Source organism: Pogona vitticeps, chromosome 4 (genome assembly GCF_051106095.1).
Source record: "Pogona vitticeps strain Pit_001003342236 chromosome 4, PviZW2.1, whole genome shotgun sequence".
NCBI lineage: Eukaryota > Metazoa > Chordata > Lepidosauria > Squamata > Agamidae > Pogona > Pogona vitticeps.
The window spans coordinates 99,616,251-99,640,538 of NC_135786.1; the positions used below are offsets into that span (position 1 = coordinate 99,616,251).

A 24,288-nucleotide genomic window follows, 5' to 3' on the forward strand; every position below is an offset into this window, starting at 1 on the left:
CAAGCTTCTTCATTTTACAGCACGGAACATGCTACACAGGAAGGCATGAACCCCGGAATGAAGACGTGAGACAAGAATTAGGGGTTAATCATGGGCCACACTTTATTAAACATAATATATGTTGCCATCCTTTGGCAAAGAAATCAGGTTTAAGCACAGAGGTCTCAAAGGAACCCCTAAGCAACAAATGGGCGAGTCCCTGGCCCCAAGTTCTCGCAGTCTTAAAGAGAGTGAGAACGTGGCCAGCCCCAATTTGACTATTCTTGGGCCTCAAGCCAGCTTTTCCGTGTTGATTGTTGGTCCGGATGTGGCCCCTTTCTCCGAAAGCACTGTAATCTCACGATCCACAGTGCAGGGAGGTCAGATGAGCTATAGTTTACCTGATTTTGCAATAGGACTCACCAGCAAAACCTGTTCTATCCGCACTACGCACCAGTGTGACCAATTTTCTACCTCTAAACATGCCAGCGCACCTGTTCCAGTGTGGGATAGGCGAAAATTCCCCACATCCAAATGCCAATCAAGATACAGGTCAGAAGTCCCCATAGGTGACCATATAAACTCACAGTAGAACAAAAGGTGGGAACGTGGGTTCCAGCAAAGGAAGAGGAAGAAGAGAGGGGGGAGCAGCCCTTAAATAACCTAACATTCCCCCTCTCCTCCTATACTAATCTTGTGATACCAGAAGTCTCGTGCTATCTGGGGAGGGAGGCAAAGGTGAGTCGTGCTGCTGAAGTTGGGCTCAGCAGCAGCTGGAGCAATGGATTAGTTTTTGTGCAGAAAAGAATTTCTTATAACACTGGTGTACAAATGTTCCTCTTGTGGATGGGCTTTGAGGTTGCATGTGTGCTAATGAACCACTCATGAATTCTATGAATTTTCAGGGGAGTTCCCATGTTAGTCTGTGCAAGCATATAAGACAAAAAGAAAAGAAAAGACAAAAATAAAATATTGTGGCACTGTAAAGACTATTTACTATATTTTAATAATTATAAAATTACTATATTTTAACAATCAAGTCCATTTTCTCAGTTAGAAGAATTAGACTTCCATCCTTCCGAGGTCGGTAAAATGAGTACCCAGCTTGCTGGGGGGGCAATGTGTAGCCTGTATAATTAAAAATTGTAAACCGCCCGGAGAGTGCTTGTAGCGCTATGGGGCGGTATATAAGTCCAATAAATAAATAAATAAATAAATAAATAAATATAGATAATAAACAGAGTGGCAATGGTTTGTTAGTAAAGGAATAGAATATCAGGTTGTAAATGACTATACACAAGTTGCAACCTGTGTAAATTAATGTAGGATTTCACACTTCATAATGATTTAAGAACTTTTGATTGATAGTCATTCCTTTTAAATATGTAACCAGCATCCACTTATACCTTATCTCAGTTGTTCCTCTTTCAAGTCTTCCCCCCACCTCCTGGTGTGTGTGTGTGTGGGGGGGGAAGTTATACCTTATAAGTATATAATAACTTATACCTTTTCTCAGTTGTTCAAAGTTGACTTCAACAACTGAGATAAGGTATAACTTATTCAGGTTATTCAAAAAGTGTCAGGTAGACTGAAATGTTCAGAAACAGGTTTGGGCATGTGGCCATTCCTGATGTCCGATTTATGCCCATTTATTCTTTTATGCAAAGATTGTCCTGTTTCTCCCATTTAGAGTATAGAAGGTCACTGTTGGCAAGGATGACATAATCACATTAGTAGAGGAACAAGTAAACAGGCCCCTGATGTTGTGTGTGATATTGTTGGGGCCTGTAATTGTGGGGCCAGAGTAGATATGAGAACAGAGCTGGCTTCTGAGTTTGTAGCAGGGTTTAGTCCCCATCTTTGTATCAGTGATCTACAGTCCATTACACAATACTATAGGTGCTTGAGATTGAGGGGTAGTCGGTAAACAAGCATAGGCCTGCAACTAGAGATGGGGATATTCGTATCCATAAATAAATCCATATATCCCCATCCCAGCTGAATCTAATGAGGGTTCATCCCCTGAGACCAGCCCATCCACTCACATGTCCCAGCACCACAAAGGTCCAGCTCTTCCCACTAATGGTGCCAGGAGCTGTTGTGTCTCCCTACTTGTCTAGCCACTTGAATCTGTGTGGGGAGAAACATCCTCCCACCCCCTGCCTGGAGTTGCCAGCCAAGTAGGGAGACAGCAAAGCTCCTGGCGTCATTGGTGGGAAGAGCGGAAACATTAAGGCATCGGGATGCATGAGTGGATGGGCCAGTCCTGAGGGCCGGAACCACATTAGGTCCAGCTGGGATGGGGATATTCATATTTGTTTATGAATACAAATATCCCCATCTCTACCTGCAATCAAGGGCTTGGGAGAGTATCGAGGATGGCTTGAAGATCATTTATGATGCGTGTGAGTGGTCTCAGCAGCTGAAGGTGACAACTGGTGGTGGTCAGTTATTTCTGGATGTGGATGCAGGAATTGGCTCAAATGACATACCGTACCTCACAGCAACACAATTTATTAAGATCTAGACTGAACCAGGTGAGTATAATTGAGCCATTTAGTCACACTCTTATCCCCTCTCAGAGGCAGCAAACTCTTGGCTTTATATTAAGACTGTACCTTATCATTTAAATAAGCAAACGGAAATGCTGAAGTCCCAATAAAGATAGGTGGTAGGGGCTGCTATTTGTTGTTGATAGCAAGAGTTGGCACATAATTATTATCATTGCTCTTAGCATTACTAACAGGGACACTTTTGTTGGCTATTGATTGATTCACAAAGCTTACTAACAGTTCTATGTACACTTACATGACAGTAAACTTTCTTTTATTTAATCAGACTTATTTCTGAGTGGTTAAGTATAAAATTGTTATTCATGGTCTTGGGCAATATATTATTGGAAATGGTAGGAACCTTTTCCTTTTATCCAGAAAATTTTAGAAAGCCTTTTGTGTTGTTTTCTTCAAAATTCCTAATATACTATCATAGCCATGAAATATCTGAATCTCTTTTCACTTTTTCAAAATCCCTCAAATTCATTTTCCAATACAAAAATCCCAAAATGTGCTTTGAGATTTTGCTTAACACAAAACTGAGCAACAACTCCATCGTCTGCTAAACACACTTCTGTTTTCTCAAGGAATTAGGCAAGTGGAAATTGCAATGTACACTGCTTTTGACTGTCTGGGAGGATTACAAATATGGTAAATAAATGAAACTTAGTAAGGGGAAAGCAGTAACAAATTCATACTGTTAGCATATGGCCTCTGAGACCTATTCTTATCTCCTCATGCAGCATGTGGTCTTTGAAATAAACAGAGTTGAAAAGCCCTCATGCACCTTGCATAACATGGACTATAAGCACTACTAAAAGGCGAATCCTCCCTAGAGAATGGATGTTTTTACTAATTGTATTTAACATTTTAACATGTCATAAATAAGCTATAGGGCAATTGAATTATCTTGTAAAATTACAGTGCTTAAAATGTATTCCCCAAAGTATCTGCACTGGAGTTTGGAAAAGTGCTCTGCCTGTATTGCCTCAGGCTTCAGCAGACTCATCCCATCTACTGTATGAGATACCATTTGTCAAAGCCATGAGATATTGCAATGGTCCTCAAGAAACCCACATCCATGAGTAGAGAAGCTTCCCTCAAGCACAAAAGAGGGTGTGCTTGTTTTGAAAATGTACACTGTATTACAGTGTGAGTCAACTCATGTATAAATACACAGCACATTCTGGAAATAGAACTAATGTAAGAGTTCAGTGGAAGGGCAATCAATATAATATAAGGTTAGTGGCACAGAGCTTTATTCAGTCACCTAAAGGCACAGGCCACCTTCAGAGATTATTCCAAAGCTCTACACTTGGGGAGACCTTTCTCAGGAAACATGGCATATACTGTATATCAACAAAAATTAAGTTCTCTACTGACAGAAGGCACAAAAAGGGTGATATTCACCCTGTCACTTGCCATATCCTAAAGTATTGTGTATTCCACTGTGAGAAACAATTTGGTTGAACTCTTGAATAGTTGTATCAACTGGGCTTCACACAAAGCCATAGCACCGTGGCTCAGCAGGGAGCAAGAAGAATAGAATTTTCACTTGTATTCATGTTCATAAAAAGCTATCCATGTTAGACAGGTCTCTGCCATGTCCTGGTTATTATGTCTAAGACCATTTGGTAGTTCCAGCAACAGCAGGCCCTTGGAACCAGAAATCAACTCTAAAACCTCAGAGAAAGAAATGTATTCCTCACCTTTTTGCTTGATTCTCAAACTACCATGAAGTTTAAGAGGAAACAGATGAAATAGAATTATAAGATATCTGTGCAAACATGCCAAGTTTTGTAAGGCAATGCAGAAAATTTGCTCTTTGCTGTAGCCTGGCAAAGGTTTTTATTTTTCATGTTTAAAGTATTTTAACAAAATTCAAGAGCTTTTAAATGAGTTTCTTCTATATGCAATGGAACAACTGAGTTTATTTTGTATTCATTATGTCACAATGATATATTTGAAGAATTAGATTTTTTTTTAAAAAAAAAATTCTGGTGTGAACTTCCATAAATCCTTCTGGACCAATGGGTCCAGGATTTAGTTATCCTATGGTTTTCACAGTTCCGAGGCATTGTGATGCTAGTTATAGTACCAATTGCATATCAAAAAGAGTTTTAAAAACAGAGGAGCCTCGTGGCACAGTGGCAAAATTGTAATATTTTAGCCCAAACTCTGCTCTTAGTCAGCCTTCCAACCTTTTGTGGTCAATAAAATGAGCACCTTGCTGGGGGTGGGCAATGTGTAGCCTCGTATAACTAAAAAGATAGAAACCACTCAGAGGATGCTTTAAGCACTATGGGGCAGTATATAAGCAGCACACTTTGCTTTTCCTCTTTTTTACTTTAAAATGTTTGCCTCAATTACAATGTTTTTGCACTAAAATGAGAGTAGTACAGTATTGGGAACAGTACAGACTTGCATGTAAAGTGTAAATGATAATGCACCCCCCAACCCTATCCACAGTGCTACTGTAAAACAATATTTATTATTAATTAGTTAATTCACTTATTCTTTAATTCTGTTAATTCAGTGAGTTAAATGCAACTCTCCACCTCCTTATTCTACCCACATTCACACACTCTTTCTATCTGTGCACACTACTACCCAAAAAGATTAGGGTTGCAATATGAACCTATCAATATGGACCCCTTCTCCTGAATTAGTCCTATCATCCATATAGGCACATAGTTAACGATCCCTTCTATGCCGCTGTTCAAGCACTACATTTTGTAAACGAAGGAGAAAAATCCCATACTAGATTGTGGCATCCAGTGAGTGCCTCAAAAATAAAATTCTGTGCTGAATTTCTACAGCTAATTAAAGAACCCAGTATTCCATTCAGTCCTTGTTGATTTAAAGTTTTTAATAGGGATATGCTTGCTGAAAGTTTTCTTATTTCATTCATTTCAGGTTTGTTTTTTAGGTGCTTGCATTATAATGGTCACTATGCATGCACCTAGAAAACAAAGCAGTAATAACTAAAAGCCAACATGGTTTTATCAAGAAAAAATCCTTCCAAACTAATCTGATATCATTTTTTGATTGGGTAACCTCAGTGATAGACAGAGGAAATGCTGTAGACATAGTATATCTTGACTTCAGCAAAGCTTTTGACAAAGTGCCCCATGTTATCTTGATTAGCAAGGTAACTACGTGTGGACTGGATAAATCAAGTGTCAGGTGGATACACAATTGGCTACAGAATCATACTCAGAGGGTGATGACTAATGACTCCTTCTCCAACTGGGAGGAGTTAACAAGTGGGGTACCCCAAGGCTCAATCCTGGGTCTGGTGCTCTTCAACTTTTTTATTAATGACTTGGATGAGGGAATACTTGTGAAATTTGCAGATGACACAAAATTGGGTGGAATAGCTAATACTCGAAGACAGGAAAAAAATTCAAAATGATCTCCATAAGCTTGAGCACTTGGATGAAAACAACAGAATGAAATTCCATAGGGATAAATGCAAAGTACTGCACCTCAAAGAAGAAGAAGAAGAAGAAGAAGAAGAAGAAGAAGAAGAAGAAGAAGAAGAAGAAGAAGAAGAGGAAACAAAATGCACAGTTACTGTAGGAGATCACATAACAATAAAAAGGCAATTGCAAAGAAGTCGACAAGCAGATGTCCGAGCCAGTGAGCCTAAAGGCAATGCCTTGATTACTCTTTTATTAACTTAGCAAGGTTACATCATATGTTGTGAGAATTCTTGTTACCTAATCATTACTAGTACTGGCTGGAGAAAGTCTTTGAACTTATGATCTAGCTTTAAGGGATATAGGCAGAATGAGTAGGTTACCCTGCCCACTGGCAGCTGCTGCTTCTCCGCCAGGAGAGTTTGCTGTCACTGAAACAGATAACAACTAATGGCCTTGGGCAGCAGCTTCCCACATTCCCCCTTTTCTTTTTTCAAGCAAAGTCATATATCCTTTCATATATTTCCGAACTGCATATAAATCTTTTTGGCGAAGGCCAGAAGGCAAAGCTTTGCAACAAGTAGTTATTATGGAAAAGAATTTGGTATACATTGAATAAAACAACAGCAAATTATAACGAGTATGAAAAGCATAACTGCATACATTAATACAGTGCGAAGCTATCCAAAATGGGGCAGCCATGACCATAAACTGTCCCACCAGGAAGGAAGTATGTCTTGCTGTATGTTATTGGCAAGGTGTCTCAGCCAAGCAAGCTGATTATTCACTGTATGACTATTACCAGATAAATTAAGGCAACAGAGATAAGACTCACAAAAAATGTGATTACACAACATGAGATAATCCAATGCTGCACGGTTGTCTAAAATAGCATCACGTAGTTGTCATTGTTCCTGATTCAGCAGGGCAATAGCAGTGGAAGTGCAGTTAATAGCTTTAGCTGAGGTACACACAATGTTGCCAAGAGTGCGAGAATTATTAACAGTAAGACCAGGAACACCAACAAGTGACACAGTCAGTGAAACGTATTCTGCTTTGGATAACAAAGTAACTTTACCATTACAAGGACCATCAAGAGATGAGCTTTCTCGTCTCAGTCAAGTTGAGGAGTTCTGCAAAGCAAAAGGTTGCATTAAGTTGATTGCTAATTTACTAAGGCAGCATTGTGTTTCTGAAAGATTGGCTGGAATGTAGCTAAATGTATGTTGACCACATATAAAAAAACCATCCTGAAGGTAAGATGATATGTGCCCAATTATAAGAAATGTTGACAGCATGTGTACAATTTCATGTGGCTTTGGTTGTAGAAATGCATGTGTCAGAGGAACAGTTGACTACTCTGGCACATAAAGTGCTTTCATTAGTTACTAAAAAAGGGGTGTAAAGGGAAAAGTATCAATGGGTAGTATTCTTGTTCACCCCAGTCATGAGAATTAGTGTATTTAATGACAGTGGCATTAAACCATTGACATAATCAAGTGTCATTAGCAATGTCACAGGGTTCTTTATAGACAGGAATTAAGCAAGTTCCCAGTAGTCCATGCATAGCATATGTCTCCTGCAGGCAGAAGTGAGAGACGTTCACAGTTTCCACCAAGCTTTTCCATAAATTAAATTGCAAACAGGCATGCAAAGCTTCTCAAGCCTCTGCAACATCTATTGGAACAGTTCTAAGAATGAGAATATAGCACATCAGCATCAGGGAGTTAGCATTCAGCTGTGAGATAACAACTGCTAAAAAGGTTTCAGGAGTCTCTGGGATGTGCTGCTGATTTAGAGTTCTCTTTACATCAGCACTCAGCGTCTTTAATAACCCACAAGTAACTTTGGGCTGAGTGCCATCAGGTCTGGTTGGGCGCTTTCGACGATGCACAGTTCATTTAGTTCCACTCCAGAACCATTGCTGGATTGAATTCTGGGATGGGGTCCTGCAGGTTGCAATGCCAACTCATTCTGTCCACGTTAAGGCCTCACACACAGAGCCGGGATCCACAAAGGACCCGTGGGAGTAAGCACAGCAGCATAGCCATGACCCCATGTTAGTAAAGGGGCTGGACCTCCCACTGAAGGTCAGGAGGTTGCTTATAACAGCAAGGTTGTTTATAACAGCAGGCATTCCATAGGGATTTATTTACAAAAGTGTTTCTCTATTGGCAACAGCTTGTGCTGACCTGCAGATACAGTTAAATGATTTAGTGTGAACAATGCTACTGACATTACATCTGGAACATCCTGGGGCTTGATCCTCTGTTTTTTGCTTGTTTTGCAAGGAGAAATTTAAAAGAGTGATGTGCTCTTTCCACAATAGCCTATCCTGTGCAGTTATAAGGAATACCATGGGAAAGTCGAATGCCCCATTCATTACAAAAGGTGGTAAAGGCATGAGAGGTATAGGCAGGGCCATTCTCTGTTTTCAAGGCTTGAGGCTGGCCCATAACTGCAAATGTACATAAACAATGTCATATGACATGGCGAAAGGTCTCACCATGAAGAGGGATAGCCCAAATGTATCCTGAATGTCTCAATAGTTAAATGGACATAAGAGGAGAAAGGGTAGGAACACGAGTGACATTCATTTGCCAAAGCTGGTTGGCATCTGTTCCTCATGGGTTAACAGCATCAAAGGAAAGGAAATGGGAAACATGAAACAGTAAGAGCAGGAGGAGACAATGTCTCAAGCTCAAGAAACCGGAATAGAAAATTGCTTATAGAGTTGTTTAGCACTCTGGTGAGAAAAGGAATGGCTGTCAATAAGATTAGAAAAAAACGGAACACAAAGAATGAAGAGCAGAGTCTGCACGAGGATTTCCCTCTGAGATAGCATCTTGGAATCCAGTATGAGATCAAATGTGAGCTGCAACAAAAGGTTGTGATCTAGCAGCAAGGAGGTTTTTTAAAGTCAGAAACAGAAAAAGCAAGGAGAAGTCAAGAGCAGGAGAAAAGTAGGCATGTGACAGATGAGTGAGAAGGTTAAATACATGTTGAGTGTCTACAATGAGATTTAAAGGTTGATCTTGAAACATTTGAAAGGTAAGAACAACTGCTGCCAGTTCTGCATGTTGGCTAGAGGTTTGAGTAAAAGTGAAAAAAGTTTTCCAGGTTCCTGGAGATTGCTGAAATGTAACCATGCACCTGGTAGGTGCATCATGAGTAAAAACAGTTAGAGCGTGAGGGAGAGGAGTAGCAGAAAAAAGAGAGGAAAAGCAAAAGGGTACTTGCTGAATGAAAGTTAAGCGAGGGTCTTTAGGACAATTGAAACCTATATCACCCACATAGTCTGAAAAAGCAATCTGATAACTTAAAGACATAGACATTAAATTATCATGGTCAGCCTTGGAAATAGGTAAGTAACAACACAGAAGATCCCAGCCTGTGAGTTGTTTGGCACCATGACATCCTTTGATTAAAAGATCTGCAATCACACTTAGAGTGGAGTAAACATTTCAAGGAGGAGTATTAGATAAATAAAGCTATTCTGCTATAGAAATGGCCTTGACAGATTTCGGGCTGCACAGATTTGTAGGCAACTGGGGAGTGTTTAAGACTACCAGATGCAAGGGACCAAAAGAAGGAATGCGGTCAACCATGGTATATTGCAAGGCTGCATTAATTTCATGTATGGCATGTTTCATAGCCTTGGTGATGGGTATGGAGTCAGCAGGAGACTGATGTCCCCAAAGTGCATTAAACAAAGGTTGTAACTCATGGATTGAAAGGCACAAAAATTGACAAGTCCAATTTAAGTATCCGAGGAACTCTTGCAACTGCGCTAATGTAAATTGTGACTGAGTTTTGAGTTCTGGGAAGAATGGAGTAGATATAGTTTGCAACAGTTTGTATCCTGATGGAGATATGGTTTGTATCTTCTCTGGAGCTACGTGAAGGCCTTTTTTCTCTAAGCAGTTAGATAATCATAGACAGTAGTGGGGAGGGATTGCTCTGCCACCGAAATGTCATCCATGTAATGATATACAAGCAATTCAAAGTGTTCTAAATGAAATTGCTGTAGGACTAGATCTACAAAATGTTGACATAAAGTAGGAGAAGAATTCTACATTCCCTGAGGCAAGACTTTGCACTGGTATCTTTGAGTAGGATGGGGATTGCTGTACACAGAGAATGTAAAAGCAATTTTTTCCTGTCTTGTGATGCCAAAGAAATGGTGAAAAAAAATCCTTGAGATCCACTATCATTAACTCATAGTATTGGGGAATCAAATTGGGATTAGGCAAGACACATTGCAAAGGGCCCATAGGTTGAATGCATTTGTTAACATTCCGAAGGTCATGTAGCGAATGCCAGTTCCCAGATTTCTTTTTGATCGTGAAAATTGGAATATTCCATGGACTGGTGGAATACTCTACATGTCCTTGATCTAATTGCTCCTTAACTAAGGCCTCCACTACACTGAGCTTTTCTTTAGACAATGGCCATTGATCAACCCAGACAGGTGGCCCAGGGAGCCACATTAATGGCAAGGTTGTGTCAGATTGTGTAGAGGTGTGCATTATAAATTTGTCTGCAATTTTTCATCAACTGTTTTCAAGAGATCCATACCCCAGATGGAAAAGGGGATAGGCAAAATGTAAGGAGTAATTGTGATTTGCCTAGGAGATTCACCTAAACTTTCTAGAACAATGGTCTGAAGGCTTTTCTGGGCTTGCTCATAGCCTCTAACTCCCCAAATGTTGTGTACTGGCTGGGTGGGATAGCTTTCTGGCCAGTCTTTCTTTGCAATAACACTAACGTCAGCTCCTGTATCAATCAGTCCATTTAGGACCAGTGATCCCATTTTAAGAGGGAGTCGGGGCTATGAGTACTCAATGATAGTTAAAGCAGCAACTCATGTAGAACCAAAACCTCCAGTACGAGGGTTTGTAGAAGGACCAATATGTGTTAATGGAAGCAGCAACAATTGAGCAATTGATTCACCTGCAGGAAGGACCTATGGTATATTAGACCAGGTTTGAATAATTAGAGGTCCTTCAAAATTCCCATCAATGATGCCTGGTATAACAAATAAACCCTGTGCATAGATGCTAGAGCGGGGAATAATGGGACCTACAGAGTCCTTAGGTATTGGTCCATGGTGTGCTGTTTTGACTTTGTAGACAGCAAGAGGGAATTGATAGTCAACCTCTTCAGCTGTGATCAAATCATGACTAGTACTTTTAATAGTAGCAGGTCAGATTTCTTGAACTGGGATACTATTTACTGAGTTCTCCTCATTTGACCTGGGGATGTGGGATCACCCGACTTGGAGTTTCCCAGCATTGGAACAGACCAGCAATGTTTGGCCCAGTGATAACCTTTCTGACACCATGGGCACTTCCTAAAAGGGTGTTTGTTATTTTGGGGTGTTGATTTACATTCCCAACTGAAGTGCCCTTCCTTGCCAGAGGAAAAACATTTATGTCCTCTGGCAGGGTTCAGGGAGGCAACCATGGATGTGGTGAGAAGCTGCACTTTGTGAGTTTCTGTTCCAATGTTTTGGCGCAATCTTAGCATGGCAACAATAACAGTATTTGGCTTATTGTAAATAGCCTGAAGGGCTGTTTTACAATCCACGTTAGCATTTTCAAAGGCCAATTGCTTCATTAAAATATCAGCAGCGTCCACATTTTCCACGTGGTGTTCAATCACTCTCTGCAATTTGTTAATGAAAGACATAGTCCTCTGTAGGACCCTGACACAAATTGGCAAAGGACCCCAAAGGGGTACCTTTGTCTGGGATTTTTATCCAGGCTGCCCTAACAATTTCAGCCACTTGTGCCAATCCCCTGTTAGGGATGGTAATTTGCTGTGGTGTGGTGGCAAAAAGTCCTTCTCCAAGTAACATATCTGCAGACACAGCAATATTGCTTTGTAAATTATCCATAGCCACAATTGTAGCAGTATCTCTCCATTCCTGCCAAAAAAGTAAAAATTGCACAGAGGAGACCATAGCTTTAACCATAGCTTTAACCAAAATTTTCCAATCAGCCGGAATGAGATTCCCACTTTCTCATAAGCCATCAATTAGCCCGAGAGTGAAAGCTCTATGGAAGCCATTTTCAACAACACCTTTTTTTCAACTCTTTAAACATAGCAAGTGGGAGGCTTTTATGAACCCAATGTCCTTGGTTGTTACGAACCACAGGACAAACAGACATAAGGGGGAGGGTATCAGCAAGATCATCTGGGCTGCCTTGAACCAGAACAGTAGATAGCATTTGCTGCACTGCTGAGTGAGGAGGGGCAGGGGGGAAGAGAGAGGGGGAGGAGAGAGAGGAAGGGGAGGAGAAAGGGAAGACAGAGAAGAAGGGACTATAGCAAAAGCAGCAGAGGCTACATAGGAAGGGAGATTGCTTCTCTTTTCATGGAGATTTGGTGGCCTAGAGGGTGGCAAAATCTGAGGGGCTGTTGGAGGATGAGTTAATGATTGACTTAACAGAGAGTTTGCAATCTTTGAAATCGCATCCCAACAAAGATGCCATGTGTGAAGAATTTTTACTGATGCCACAAGGTTTTTGTGAATATTTTACCCCAATCTGAAAGCTTATAGGTCCCTTTTTCTGGATACCATGAACAATAAGTACTTATTTCTTTCAATGAATCCTCTACTGGCCAGAAATGCCAAGATTACCTTCTCTGTGAAGCAGATAGATCAAATCTTGTTTATGTTGTTTTTGAAGCAATGTAAGGGAGCTTCTCATTGTGTTTCTTTTTTAACTAAATACTCACCGAGATCCTATCTAACTGAAACAGATAACAACTAATGGCCTTGGGCAGGAGCTTCCCACAAGTTACAAGATGAGGGATACCTGGCTCAGTAATACTACAAGTGAGAAGGATTTTGGAATTGTTGTAGATCACAAGCGGAATATGAGCCAACAGTGTGATGCAGTTGCAAAAAAGCCAAATGCTATTTTAGGCTGCATTAACAGAAGTATAGTTTCCAAATCCTGAGCAAGGTGCTCGTTCCCCTCTATTCAGCACTGGTTAGGCCTCGCCTTGATTATTGTGTCCAGTTCTGGATACCACACTTCAAGAAGGATGCTGACAAATCAAAACAAGTTCAGAGGATGGCAACAAGGATGATCAGGGGACTGGAAACCAAGCCCTATGATTAAAAAAAAGAATGAAATAACTGGGCATGTTTAGCCTTGAGAAAACAAGACGGAGGGCAGATATAGCACTTTTCAAATACCTGAAAGGCTGTCATACAGAGGAGAGGCAGGATCTTTTCTTGATCATCCCAGAGTGCAGGACATGCAACAATGGCCTCAAATTAAAGGAAGCCAGATTTTGGTTGAATATCATGGGAAAACGTCCTAACTGTTAAAGCCATACAGCAATGGAATCAATTACCTCAAGAAGTAGTGAGTGTTCCAACAGTGGAAGCATTCAAGAGAAATTTAGACAACCATCTGGCAGATATCCTTTGATTTGTATTACAGTGGTGCCTCGCATAGCGAGGTTAATTGGTTCCAAAAAAAACATCGCTATGGGAAAACATCGTTAAGTGAAACGTGTTTTCCCATAGAGATGCATTGAAAACTGGATAATCCGTTCCAATAGGAACGGATTATCCGGTTTTCTCCCCCACTATCGGGCGCAGCCCTTTGGGAGAAGCCTCGGGGGAGGGGGGGAAGACGGCATCGGCTCCTGCCTTCTCCCCCACCACCTGGCTTCTCCCAAAGGGCTGCCCCGACTGTGCTTGCAGCAGCGGAAGAGGTGCCCGGTGGAGGAGAAGGCAGGAGCCGATCTGGCATTTCTCCTCCACCGGGCACCTCCTCCGCTGCTGCAAGCAACTTCGGGGCAGCCCTTTGGGAGGAGCCGGGCTGTGGAGAAGAAAGGGAGAAGCCCATCCGATCTCCCCTCCCAACCATCGGGAGCAGCGGGAGAAGCTGCCCGGTGTGGAGGGGGGCAGATCGGATGGGCTTCTGCCATTCTTCGGAGCAGCCCGGCTTCTCCCAATGGACTGCCCCGAAGTTGCTTGCAGCAGCGGAAGAGGTGCCCGGTGGAGGAGAAATGACGGATCGGCTCCTGCCTTCTCCTCCACCGGGCACCTCTTCCGCTGCTGCAAGCACAGTCGGCCATGCCTCCCACCCTTCTCAAGCCGCAGGAGGTGGGTGGTGGGTGGGAGGCATAGCCGGACTCCTTGGCAGGCACCGGATCGGTCCCCTTCCCCGCGGCCGGCTTCCCCGGCCATTGTCGGACTCTCAGGAGTCCGACCATGCATGGGGTAGCCTGCCGCGGGTCGGATCCAAGCCGCAGGGAGAGGGTGGGGGGTTCCGGATGGATCCCACCACCCTCCCCCCGCGGCCTGAGGAGGGTGGGAGCCATGGCCGGACCCCCGCAGCCTGAGGAGGGTGGGAGGCATGGCCGGACTCTTTGGCAGCCACCGCGGCTCGGATCGGATCCGAGCTGCGGTGCCTGCCGAGGAGTCCGGCCATGCCTCCCACCCTTCTCAAGCCGCAGGAGGTGGGGGGGTGGGAGGCATGGCCGGACTCCTCAGCAGGCACCGCGGCTCGGATCGGATCCGAGCCGTGGTGCCTGCCGAGGAGTCCGGCCATGCCTCCCACCCTTCTCAAGCCGCAGGAGGTGGGGGGGTGGGAGGCATGGCCGGACTCCTCGGCAGGCACCGCGGCTCAGATCCGAGCCGAGCCGCAGTGCCTGCCGAGGAGTCCGGCCATGCCTCCCACCCTTCTCAAGCCGCAGGAGGTGGGGGGTGGGAGACATGGCCGGACTCTTCGGCAGCCGCCGCGGCTCGGATCCGAGCTGTGGTGGCTGCCCAAGAGTCCGGCCATGCCTCCCACCCTCCTCAGGCCACGGGGGGAGGGTGGTGGGATCCATCCGGATCCCCCCACCCTCTCCCCGTGGCTTGGATCCGACCCGCGGCAGGCTACCCCATGCATGGTCGGACTCCTGAGAGTCCGACCATGGCCGGGGAAGCCGTCCGCGGGGAAGGGGAATCCCAGCGGTGGCCTCGGAAGGACCCTTCGGAAGGGTCCTTCTGAGGCCACCGCAGGCATTTTCCCCCAGCTGAGCTGCGGGAGCACTCCTTCGGAGGCTCCCGCTGCTCAGCTGGGGGAAAATGGTGCCTATGGGGAAAACATCGCAAAGCGATTTTTCCCCATAGGCAACATCGTTATACGATCGCAAAAGCGATGGCAAAAATGCCATCGCTATGCGAATTCATCATTAAACGGGGCACTCGTTGTACGAGGCACCACTGTACTTCACTGAGCAAGGGGTTGAACGTGATGGCCTTATAGACCCCTTCCAACTTCATTATTCTATGGTTTTCAAATGCTTCTTCTTCTTTTCTTTTCTTATGCTTTTGTGCTGGTCCTTTTGTTTAACACAAAAAGAAAGTCTCTTTCAGGTTGTTTCATTTCAGGTTTCCCATTTATGTTTTCTCACAATCTAAAAGCAGTACAGAACATTAATAAAAAGAAAGAAAAGGGAAAGAAAAAAATCATAATCAGTTCTATGCAGGCACTAGTTTATAAAGAAAGAAATCATATGGCAGTGCCTATCCCTCAGTGCTTACCACTGCCAGAGGCCATACAAATATGCTCCTCCAGCCAAGGTATCTCCCTACAGTCTTATGCATACAGCAAAAAATCCCTTACCTATCAACCAATTTTAAAAATGCAAAGCATTTGCACTCAAAACTTGGAAAGGAGAAAACAGTATGAATTCAATGGCAATGCCACCCACCTCACCCAACAGACCATCTGGCCTAGGCAGTAAAATAGGGACAAGGAAGCAGCCAGCTAACTAGTCACTGCCTATTTGTCTGGAACATACCAGAGTAAACAAGAACAACATAAAACAGTCCCAGGACCCACCGAAATATACACCATTGGTAGAATAAATATATAGTAAATTGAGAATATAATTTTTTAAAAAATCAAACAGGGAAATCACCCATCCACAAACAAGTGGGGGGGGGACAGCAAAATAGCAAACATACAGAGCCCACATTTCCAAAAACCAAGAAAAGCAGGCCAATAAAAGCAAAACATGTGAGCAAATCTCTGCCAACCAAAGCTACTAGAATATGGAGAAAGATCTCTCTCCCCAGTACTATATGCCTTCTCTTGTCTTCTGTTTCGATCCAGCAGGTAGCAGCAAGCTGGCCAGGCAGGCAGCAGCAAAAATAATCCAAAGCAATGGGGGGCGGGGAGGCGAGAACTGCCCAAAAATGAATATTTGTTTTCCAGTTTACAACTTAACACCTGTCAAATGAAATGTCTTCATGACAAGAAATTATGAAAGCAGTCATGTAGTTAACAGTTTCTCCTGAGTTCCACCCTGCACTATACATTGTAAAGGTGAAGATGTAGGTGGTGAGAAATACAGAGAGAAGAATGAGAGAGAAAGGGAGGTATAGGTAGAATTACATCACCTACTCTATTTTTAAATGAGGGTGGATGCTATTCTCTACAACATGAGTCTCTGAACATATATAGGCTAAGATCATGTGAGATTTCTACCACCCTGAGGTTAGCTATAAGTTGATTGAGCTATTCCGGAACACAGGTTTTTTTGGGACTACAGAGCTCAGATGAGGAAGATGCCTTTTTAAAAATGAAACCTAACATCATGAGAGAGACTTGTGTTCATTCTCCTGGATGTTTTAATTGGCTTTCCATCAAGTAATGTAATTCATTTTTAAAAATATATATTTCTAGAACTTGTACTGCTACCTTGAAATCATTTACAAGAACCTTTCTACTTGTCTGACCAGAGAAAAGGGATTCAGATATTATAGGAATGTAGAACAGGGCAATATCCCAAATATAGAATCCCAAGTCAGCACCAAAGAAGTGAGATTAGCACCTTTCCTAATGACATTTAGTTGTATGCCAAAAATATTCTTATTCTATATATCTAGTACTTGATTTTCAATTGACAGTTTAATTCTGCTAGTTTGGATTTTAAGAATTCAGTTTTAATTTGTGATGATAACCAGCCACACACATCATAATCCCTCCCATTAAGTAATATAATTAATAATTAATAATTAATTAATTATAAATTAATAATTATATTGAAAGTATCTTCACCCCACCTTTCTCCTTAAAAAGGATCCAAAGCAGCTTACATAATTAAAAGACAATTTTTAAGCGAAAAACAGTAAGTACACAAATATTTACAAAGAGTCAAATAACAGTGCAACACAGTAAAGAAAAACAACACCTAAAATACATTCAAAATGGTGAGGCACAACAATCTGTTTAGCAATTCCACTCAAGCAGCCCATCACTGAGGAAATTCTGTCTGAAGAGAAAGGTTTTTCCTTGCTTTCAGAAGGAGAGCAAAGATGGGGCCAGCCTGGCCTCCTGTGGGAGAGAATTCCAGAATCTGAGAGCAGTGACAGGGAAGGGTGTCTCCCATGTGCCCTCCAAACACACCTATAAAGGTAGTGGGATAAGAGAAAGGCCTCTCCTTATGGTCTTAAGACCCAAGCAGGCTCATAAAGGGAAATGTGGTCCTTGAGATAGCTTGGCCCCAAGCCATTTCTGAAGTCCATGTATAAACACTTCTGAAAGTGTTCAGAGCACTTTTATCATAAAAGATTTAAATGTTATATACAAATATATATACATATAAAATATTATAAAACATATAATATTCTGCTTTATAATATTTTATATGTATATATGCTTTATATTATATGCTTTATATACAGTGGTGCCTCGCTAGACAGTTACCCCGCATGACAGTTTTTTCGCTAGACATTGGCTTTTTGAGATCGCTATAGCGATTCGCAAAACAGTGGTTCCTATGGGGGAATTTCGCTGGACAATGTTTGGTTCCTGCTTCGCAAACTGATTTTTGCTAGACGACAACTTTGACAGCTCCCTCCACACTCACAAAACAGGTGTTTTTGGGACACAAGCTTCACAAGACAGCGATTTAAACAGCTGATCAGCAGTTCGCAAAGTGGCTTTCCTATGGCCGATTTAGACAATGACGATTCCTCCCCATTGGAACACATTAAACAGGTTTCAATGTGTATATACACACACACACACACACACACACACACACACACACACACACAGTGGTGCCTCGCATAGCGAGGTTAATCCATTCCGGATTAACCTTCGCTATGTGAAAACTTCGTTAAACGGTAAGCAAAAAGCCATTGGAATGCATTAAACTTAGTTTAATGCGTTCCAATGGCTTCCGTACTCACCGTTCAGCGAAGTTCCACCATACCGCCGCCATTTTCGCGCCCTCGGTAAGCGGGGTGCGAAACTGGCAGCCATTTTGGAACCGCCGATCAGCTGGGAGGCGGGCTCTTGCAAGGAGGGAGCCACCTCCCTCCTATGCAAGAGCCCGCTGCCCAGCTGGGTAGAAACGCCCGCCGGCTCTTGCGAAGGAGGGAGGTGGAGGTCCCTGCTCTCCTTCGCAAGAGCCTTTCTACCCAGCTGGGAGGCGGGCTCTTGCAAGGAGGGAGCCACCTCCCTCCTATGCAAGAGCCCACTGCCCAGCTGGGTAGAAATGCCCGCCGGCTCTTGCGAAGGAGGGAGGTGGAGGTCCCTGCTCTCCTTCGCAAGAGCCTTTCTACCCAGCTGGGAGGCAGGTTCTTACAAGGAGGGAGCCACCTCCCTCCTATGCAAGAGCCCGCTGCCCAGCTGGGTAGAAACGCTGGCCGGCTCTTGCGAAGGAGGGAGGTGGAGGTCCCTGCTCTCCTTCGCAAGAGCCTTTCTACCCAGCTGGGAGGCGGGCTCTTGCAAGGAGGGAGCCACCTCCCTCCTCTGCAAGAGCCCACTGCCCAGCTGAAACGCCGGCAGGCTCTTGCGAAGGAGGGAGGTGGAGGTCCCTGCTCTCCTTCGCAAGAGCCTTTCTACCCAGCTGGGAGGCGGGCTCTTGCAAGGAGGGAGCCACCTCCCTCCTATGCAAGAGCCCGCTGCCCAGCTGGGTAGAAACGCCGGCCAGCTCTTGCGACGGAGAGCAGGGACCTCCACCTCCCTCTTTCGCAAGAGCCAGCCAGCGTTTCTACCCATCCTGGGCTTGGATCCGCCCCGTGCTCGGCTGAGCGTGGGGTGGATCCAAGCAGCGGTGGCGGCGGCAGGGGGGGTGTCCGGACCCCCTACCCTGCCCCAGCCGCCGGGAGCCGACCCGCGCCGCCTATCCCAGTCATGCTAGCATGACTGGGATAGGCAGCGCGGGGCGGATCCAAGTGGCGGCGGTGGCAGCGTGGGGGGGTGTCTGGACCCCCCTACCCTGCCCCCGCCGCCACTGAGAGCCTTCCAAGCTCTCAAAGGGGTTCTCTCCAATGTCGGAGGGGGGCCCTTTGAGAGCTGGGAAGGCAAAATATCGGCAGTCGGGCGGCGGCTTCGGGGTCCTTCCGAGGCCGCCGCCCACTGCTGACATTTTCCCCCAGCTGAGTGGCGGGAGCGGTCCTTCAGAGGCTCCCGCCGGTCAGATGGGGGAAAATGGTTGCCTATGGGGAAAAATCGCAAAGCGATATTTCCCCATAGGCAACACCGTAATGCGATCGCAAAAGCGATCGCAAAATCCGCATCGGTATGCGGATTAATCGTTAAACGGTGCACTCGTTAAGTGAGGCACCACTGTATATCTGTACATATACCACTGTACATACATACATACATACTTGTGTGTGTGTGTGTGTGTGTGTGTGTGTACAGTGGTGCCTCGCTTAACGAGCGCCCCGCTGAGCGATTAAATTGCTTAACAAGGGGCTCTGAGCCATCGCTGGAGTATATTTTTCTCTCATAGTGAAACATCGCTAAACGGAATTTAAAAAGCCATAGAAACACATTGAACTTGATATATATATATGAGAGAAAGGCCTTCCTTATGGTCTTAAGACCCAAGCAGGCTCATAAAGGGAAATGTGGTTCTTGAGATAGCTTGGCCCCAAGCCATTTATATGTAGTTTCCTGTAAAAGGCAGAAGAAACAGCAAGCTACACAGGATGGATAACAATGCATCCACGGAAGAAATGCCAAGTTGCATGGGATGGTTTCAATACCTGTGCAGAATGCCATCTTTTCTGTGCAGGGTTCTTCAAAAGGGCATTAAGTTGTGTAGAATGTGGCAGAACAATGAGCATTGGAAATGGGAAAGGGCAGTGAGACAAGACTGGGGTCTTGGTTTCACAAGAAGTCAAGAAACCTTGCTGATGTAGGCAGAAGTCATGTCAGAGATTCTAGGCATGGTGAGACACAGCTGTGACAACCCCAGACCTACTGGGATATACCACAGTTTCACTAAGCTGCCACCAACCATTCCCTGTAAGGAGTCACACAGACCAGGAATGGATTTTTAACAAATAAAGGAATAAGGTTTATTTAAATCACACACAGGGAAAAATAAAATGATCAAGTGAATAAGATACAGTAACGTGGCTTAGTCTCAATCATACATACACTAGTTTGGTTCACACAGAACACCTTTAAATAAAGCACAGACCCTGAACCTATCAGTTCTGGCTAACCATACAGACACCTGAACCCATCAGGTTGGTACTGACTGACACACAGTAGTACCCTGTCTGACACACAGACTTCCACCCCAGCTTCTTCTCTCAGCTCTCCTTCAGCTCTCCCTCAGCTTCTCCTACTTCTCCACACAAGATCCCCATATATATACAGTACAGCCCCTCCTCCTGATGTCCCGCCTTCCACTTCCCATAGGATGGAACTTTCCCTCCAAACCCATGACAGACAGGTAACATCAGTGCTGTATGTAACACCTCCCCTCTTTATAAGTTGTTTTGTAGGGGGAAAGCTAAAAGTGCTTTTCTCCAAAAAACAACCTGGATCCAAAACATACAAAACCAGTTATACATTAACATACAATACCATACTTACTTATACTTACACTAGGATAACCATATCAATTAGGCATTTAAATATTTACCATTTACAATACATCAAGTTACCTTTATTCATACAAACAGGCATATTTAATAACCAGATACATTTAACATTTGGTCACCAAAATATATACATAGTCCATGTTTCTTTCGCCGTCTTCATTCTTCAGGTCTTCTTGACAAGGCGTCAGCAACACAGTTCACTGACCCTCTGACCACCTTCACTTCAAAGTCATAGTCTTGTAGGTTTAAAGCCCACCTCATAAGTTTGCTATTGTGGGATTTCATTGTCTTTAACCATTGCAGTGAATGGTCAGTGCACAGAATAAAATGTCTTCCCCAGATGTAAGGCTTGGCCTTCTGGATCGCGTAGACTATGGCCAGGCACTCCTTTTCCACGGTTGCCAAATGTCTCTCACCTTTCTGGAGTTTCCTACTCAGGTAGGACACTGGATGCTGGTCACCATTCTCATCCTCCTGGCAAAGAACTGCTCCTACCCCGCTGTTAGACGCATCGGTGTAGATGATGAACTCCCGGTCGAAGTCTGGAGCACGCAGCACTGGATAATTGATGAGCGCCTCCTTCAACCTCCGGAACGCCTCCTCACAGTCGCTGGCCCACGGGATGCGGTCATCAGTCTTCTTCCGCGTCAGATCGGTCAGCGGAGTCGCTATCTCACTAAACCTCGGGATGAACTTTCTGTAGTAGCCCACCAACCCAAGAAATGATTTGACTTTTTTCTTGGTGTTGGGCCTGGGCCAATCACGAACGGCTTCTATCTTGGCCTCTAGGGGTTTGATCACTCCTCCCCCTACTATGTGACCCAAGTATTTTATTTCTGGGCTACCCAGCTGCAGTTTGTTCTCTTTGCAGGGCCTAGGCCAAAGCACTTCCTCCCCTGGGTTAAAGTGCCTCTCCCTGGCTTCCTGGTCATCCCAAGCTTTCTTTCTGACCTTTTGAGCTTGCAGGGTCTCTGCTGCTAGCTCTAGGTTTCTCTTTAGGTCATTCCTTAAAGAGTCTATATATGTCACAACATCTTGTGGGTCATCCTGGGTGATCTGCTCCCAATTTTGTTTGATCAAATCAAGGGGCCCTTTCACCCTTCTCCCAAACAAAAGTTCAAACGGACTGAACCCGGTACTGGCTTGTGGCACTGATCGATAAGCAAACAAAAGGGATTGCAGCTTCTGGTCCCAATTGTTTGGATTCTCTGCCAAGTAAGCCCTAATCATGCGCATTAGAGTCCCATTGAACTTCTCAGTTAACCCATTACTTTCAGGGTGATAGGCAGTGGTTTCCTTGTGTTTAATTCCACAGATTTGCCATAACCGTTTCATGAGCTTTGATGTAAACGATGTGCCCAAATCTGTGATTATTTCTGAGGCAAATCCCATCCTGGACATATACCCCACCAAGGCATCTGCCACCATGTTAGTTTCAATGTTAGACAAGGGAATGGCTTCAGGGTACCTCGTGGCATGGTCCACAATGGTGAGAATGAACCTGTTCCCCCTCTTTGTGGCCTTGGGCAAAGGTCCCACAATATCCACCCCTATGCATTTGAACGGAGTGTCAATCACAGGCAAAGGGCACAACTTTGCTTTGGTCCTGTCACGGTTATTCCCCTGCCTCTGACACACATCACATTGTTTACAGAACTCCTTGATCTGCTTCCCTATTTCAGGCCAGTAAAAATTCTGTGTAATTCTCTGTTGTGTTTTGTTCACCCCTAAGTGCGCAGCAAACATGTCAGAGTGCCCCCTTTTTAAGATCATGGGGCGATACTTTTCAGGTACCACCAGCTGACTTCTCAACTCTCCCCCTTTTGAGATATTCCTCAGGGTCTCTCTATATAAAATTCCCATTTTCTCTCGAAATCTCACTGGGGTTTCAGGTGTTAGCTGGGCGTCTGTCACCTGTTCAAAACACTTTTGGAGAGTGGCGTCTGCCTTTTGCTCTTGGCCAAATCTGCTGTCTGTGGTTAAAGTTTCCACCACAGCTTCGGAACTCCCCTCTGCTTCCGTCTCGGGCTCTCCAATACCCCCCTGAACTGTCCCCGTGTTAGCTTGTGAGCGGGTAATCACTAGCACCCGTTTCACCTGTTCAGCCAGGTCATTTCCCACGAGCAGTGCTGCTGGCAGAGTCGATGAAATCGCTAGCCGCCAAACTCCCCTCCAGCCTTGAAAGTTCACCGGTACCTCAGCTACTGGCAGCGAGATCACCTGTCCCTCAATCCCTGCCACCTTCATGCTCTCATTTGGGATTATATACTCCCTAGGAATAATATCTGGATGGCACAGGGTCACCTGGGAACAAGTATCCCTCAGCCCCCTATACTGATGGTCAAGTATTCCTACGTCCACCCCTGCGGTTTCAAACAACTGTGAATCTGTTCTCACTAGTAAGCAGCGCTTGACCTCCACAAGAGGACCATTTTCCTCAGCCTGATCAGCAGATGTAACTGTTCCAGATTGAGTAGCCATGGCAACAGGCTCCCTCAGTGACAAGGAGCTTTGCTCTTTCTGTACACAGAACACAGCTTTTGGCTTGGTTCCACTCAAATCATGAGGCATATTTCCTTTCAGCTGCTTTAATTTCTCACACTCTGAGATTAGATGGCCCTTTCCTTGACAGAAATAACATTTTCTGCTGTATTTTGAGTCTTTCTCATCTTGTTTTGGTTTTCCCTCCAAAATCTGAGGTCTTGGTTTCGTGTCTGAGGGCTTCCCTTCACCATGGGCTCCTCCCACTTGCTGGTTTCTCCCTGGTCCCTGAGAGTACTTGCTGTAGGTTTCTTTGGGTTTACCTACAGATTTCCCCTCACCTAAGGGCTTTCTTATTTGGGAAATAAAATCTGCGATTTCGGCCGCCTCTGCCACAGATTTCGGTTTCCTTTCCCTCACCTGGAACTTCAGTTCCCCATGCAGGAATGAATAAAACTGTTCCAGCGCTATCAGGTCTTTGAGCTGCTGGAAGGTCTCTGTCCCCTCCTGAGACAGCCATTTCTCTAGCAGCCTCACCAGTTGGGCCCCCACTTGGGTAAAAGTCTGCTCTGGTTTCTTGGTGAGTGACCTGAATCTTTGCCTCAGCTGTTCCGCATTTATCCCATGTCTGGCAAACACCAGTTTTTTAAACTCTGCAAAATCTTTCATCAGTTCCTCTGGCATCTCTGCATAGACTTCTGCCAGGCTGCCACTGATTAAAGATCGCATGATGGTCATCTTCTCAGTTTCCCTCACTGAGAAGTCCACAAACGCTCTTTCCACTAAGGAAAAGAATACCTCAGGGCAATCTCCCTTGTGGTATACAGGGAATTTCTTCAGGTCAGTTTTAGACAATTGGCCTCCCTCAGAATCCCTATTGTTATTATTATTCTGGTTCATCAGTTCCAATTTTCTTAACTCAAACGCCATTTTCTCTCTCTCCAATTCCAATTCAAATTGTCTTTGCCTTTCCCTTTCC

At 44.4% G+C, this 24,288-nt stretch overlaps 1 long non-coding RNA gene across 1 annotated transcript in view; it reads right to left on the bottom strand.

The window, feature by feature from the left end:
• Nucleotides 1-20,265: 20,265 nt before the first annotated feature.
• LOC144588656 (uncharacterized) overlaps nucleotides 20,266-24,288 on the bottom strand; it is a 107,510-nt gene continuing 103,487 nt past the window's right edge. Inside the window, exon 2 of the long non-coding RNA XR_013544306.1 lies at nucleotides 20,266-20,702. This is a non-coding gene — a long non-coding RNA (uncharacterized LOC144588656). The remainder of the gene's footprint in view (nucleotides 20,703-24,288) is intronic.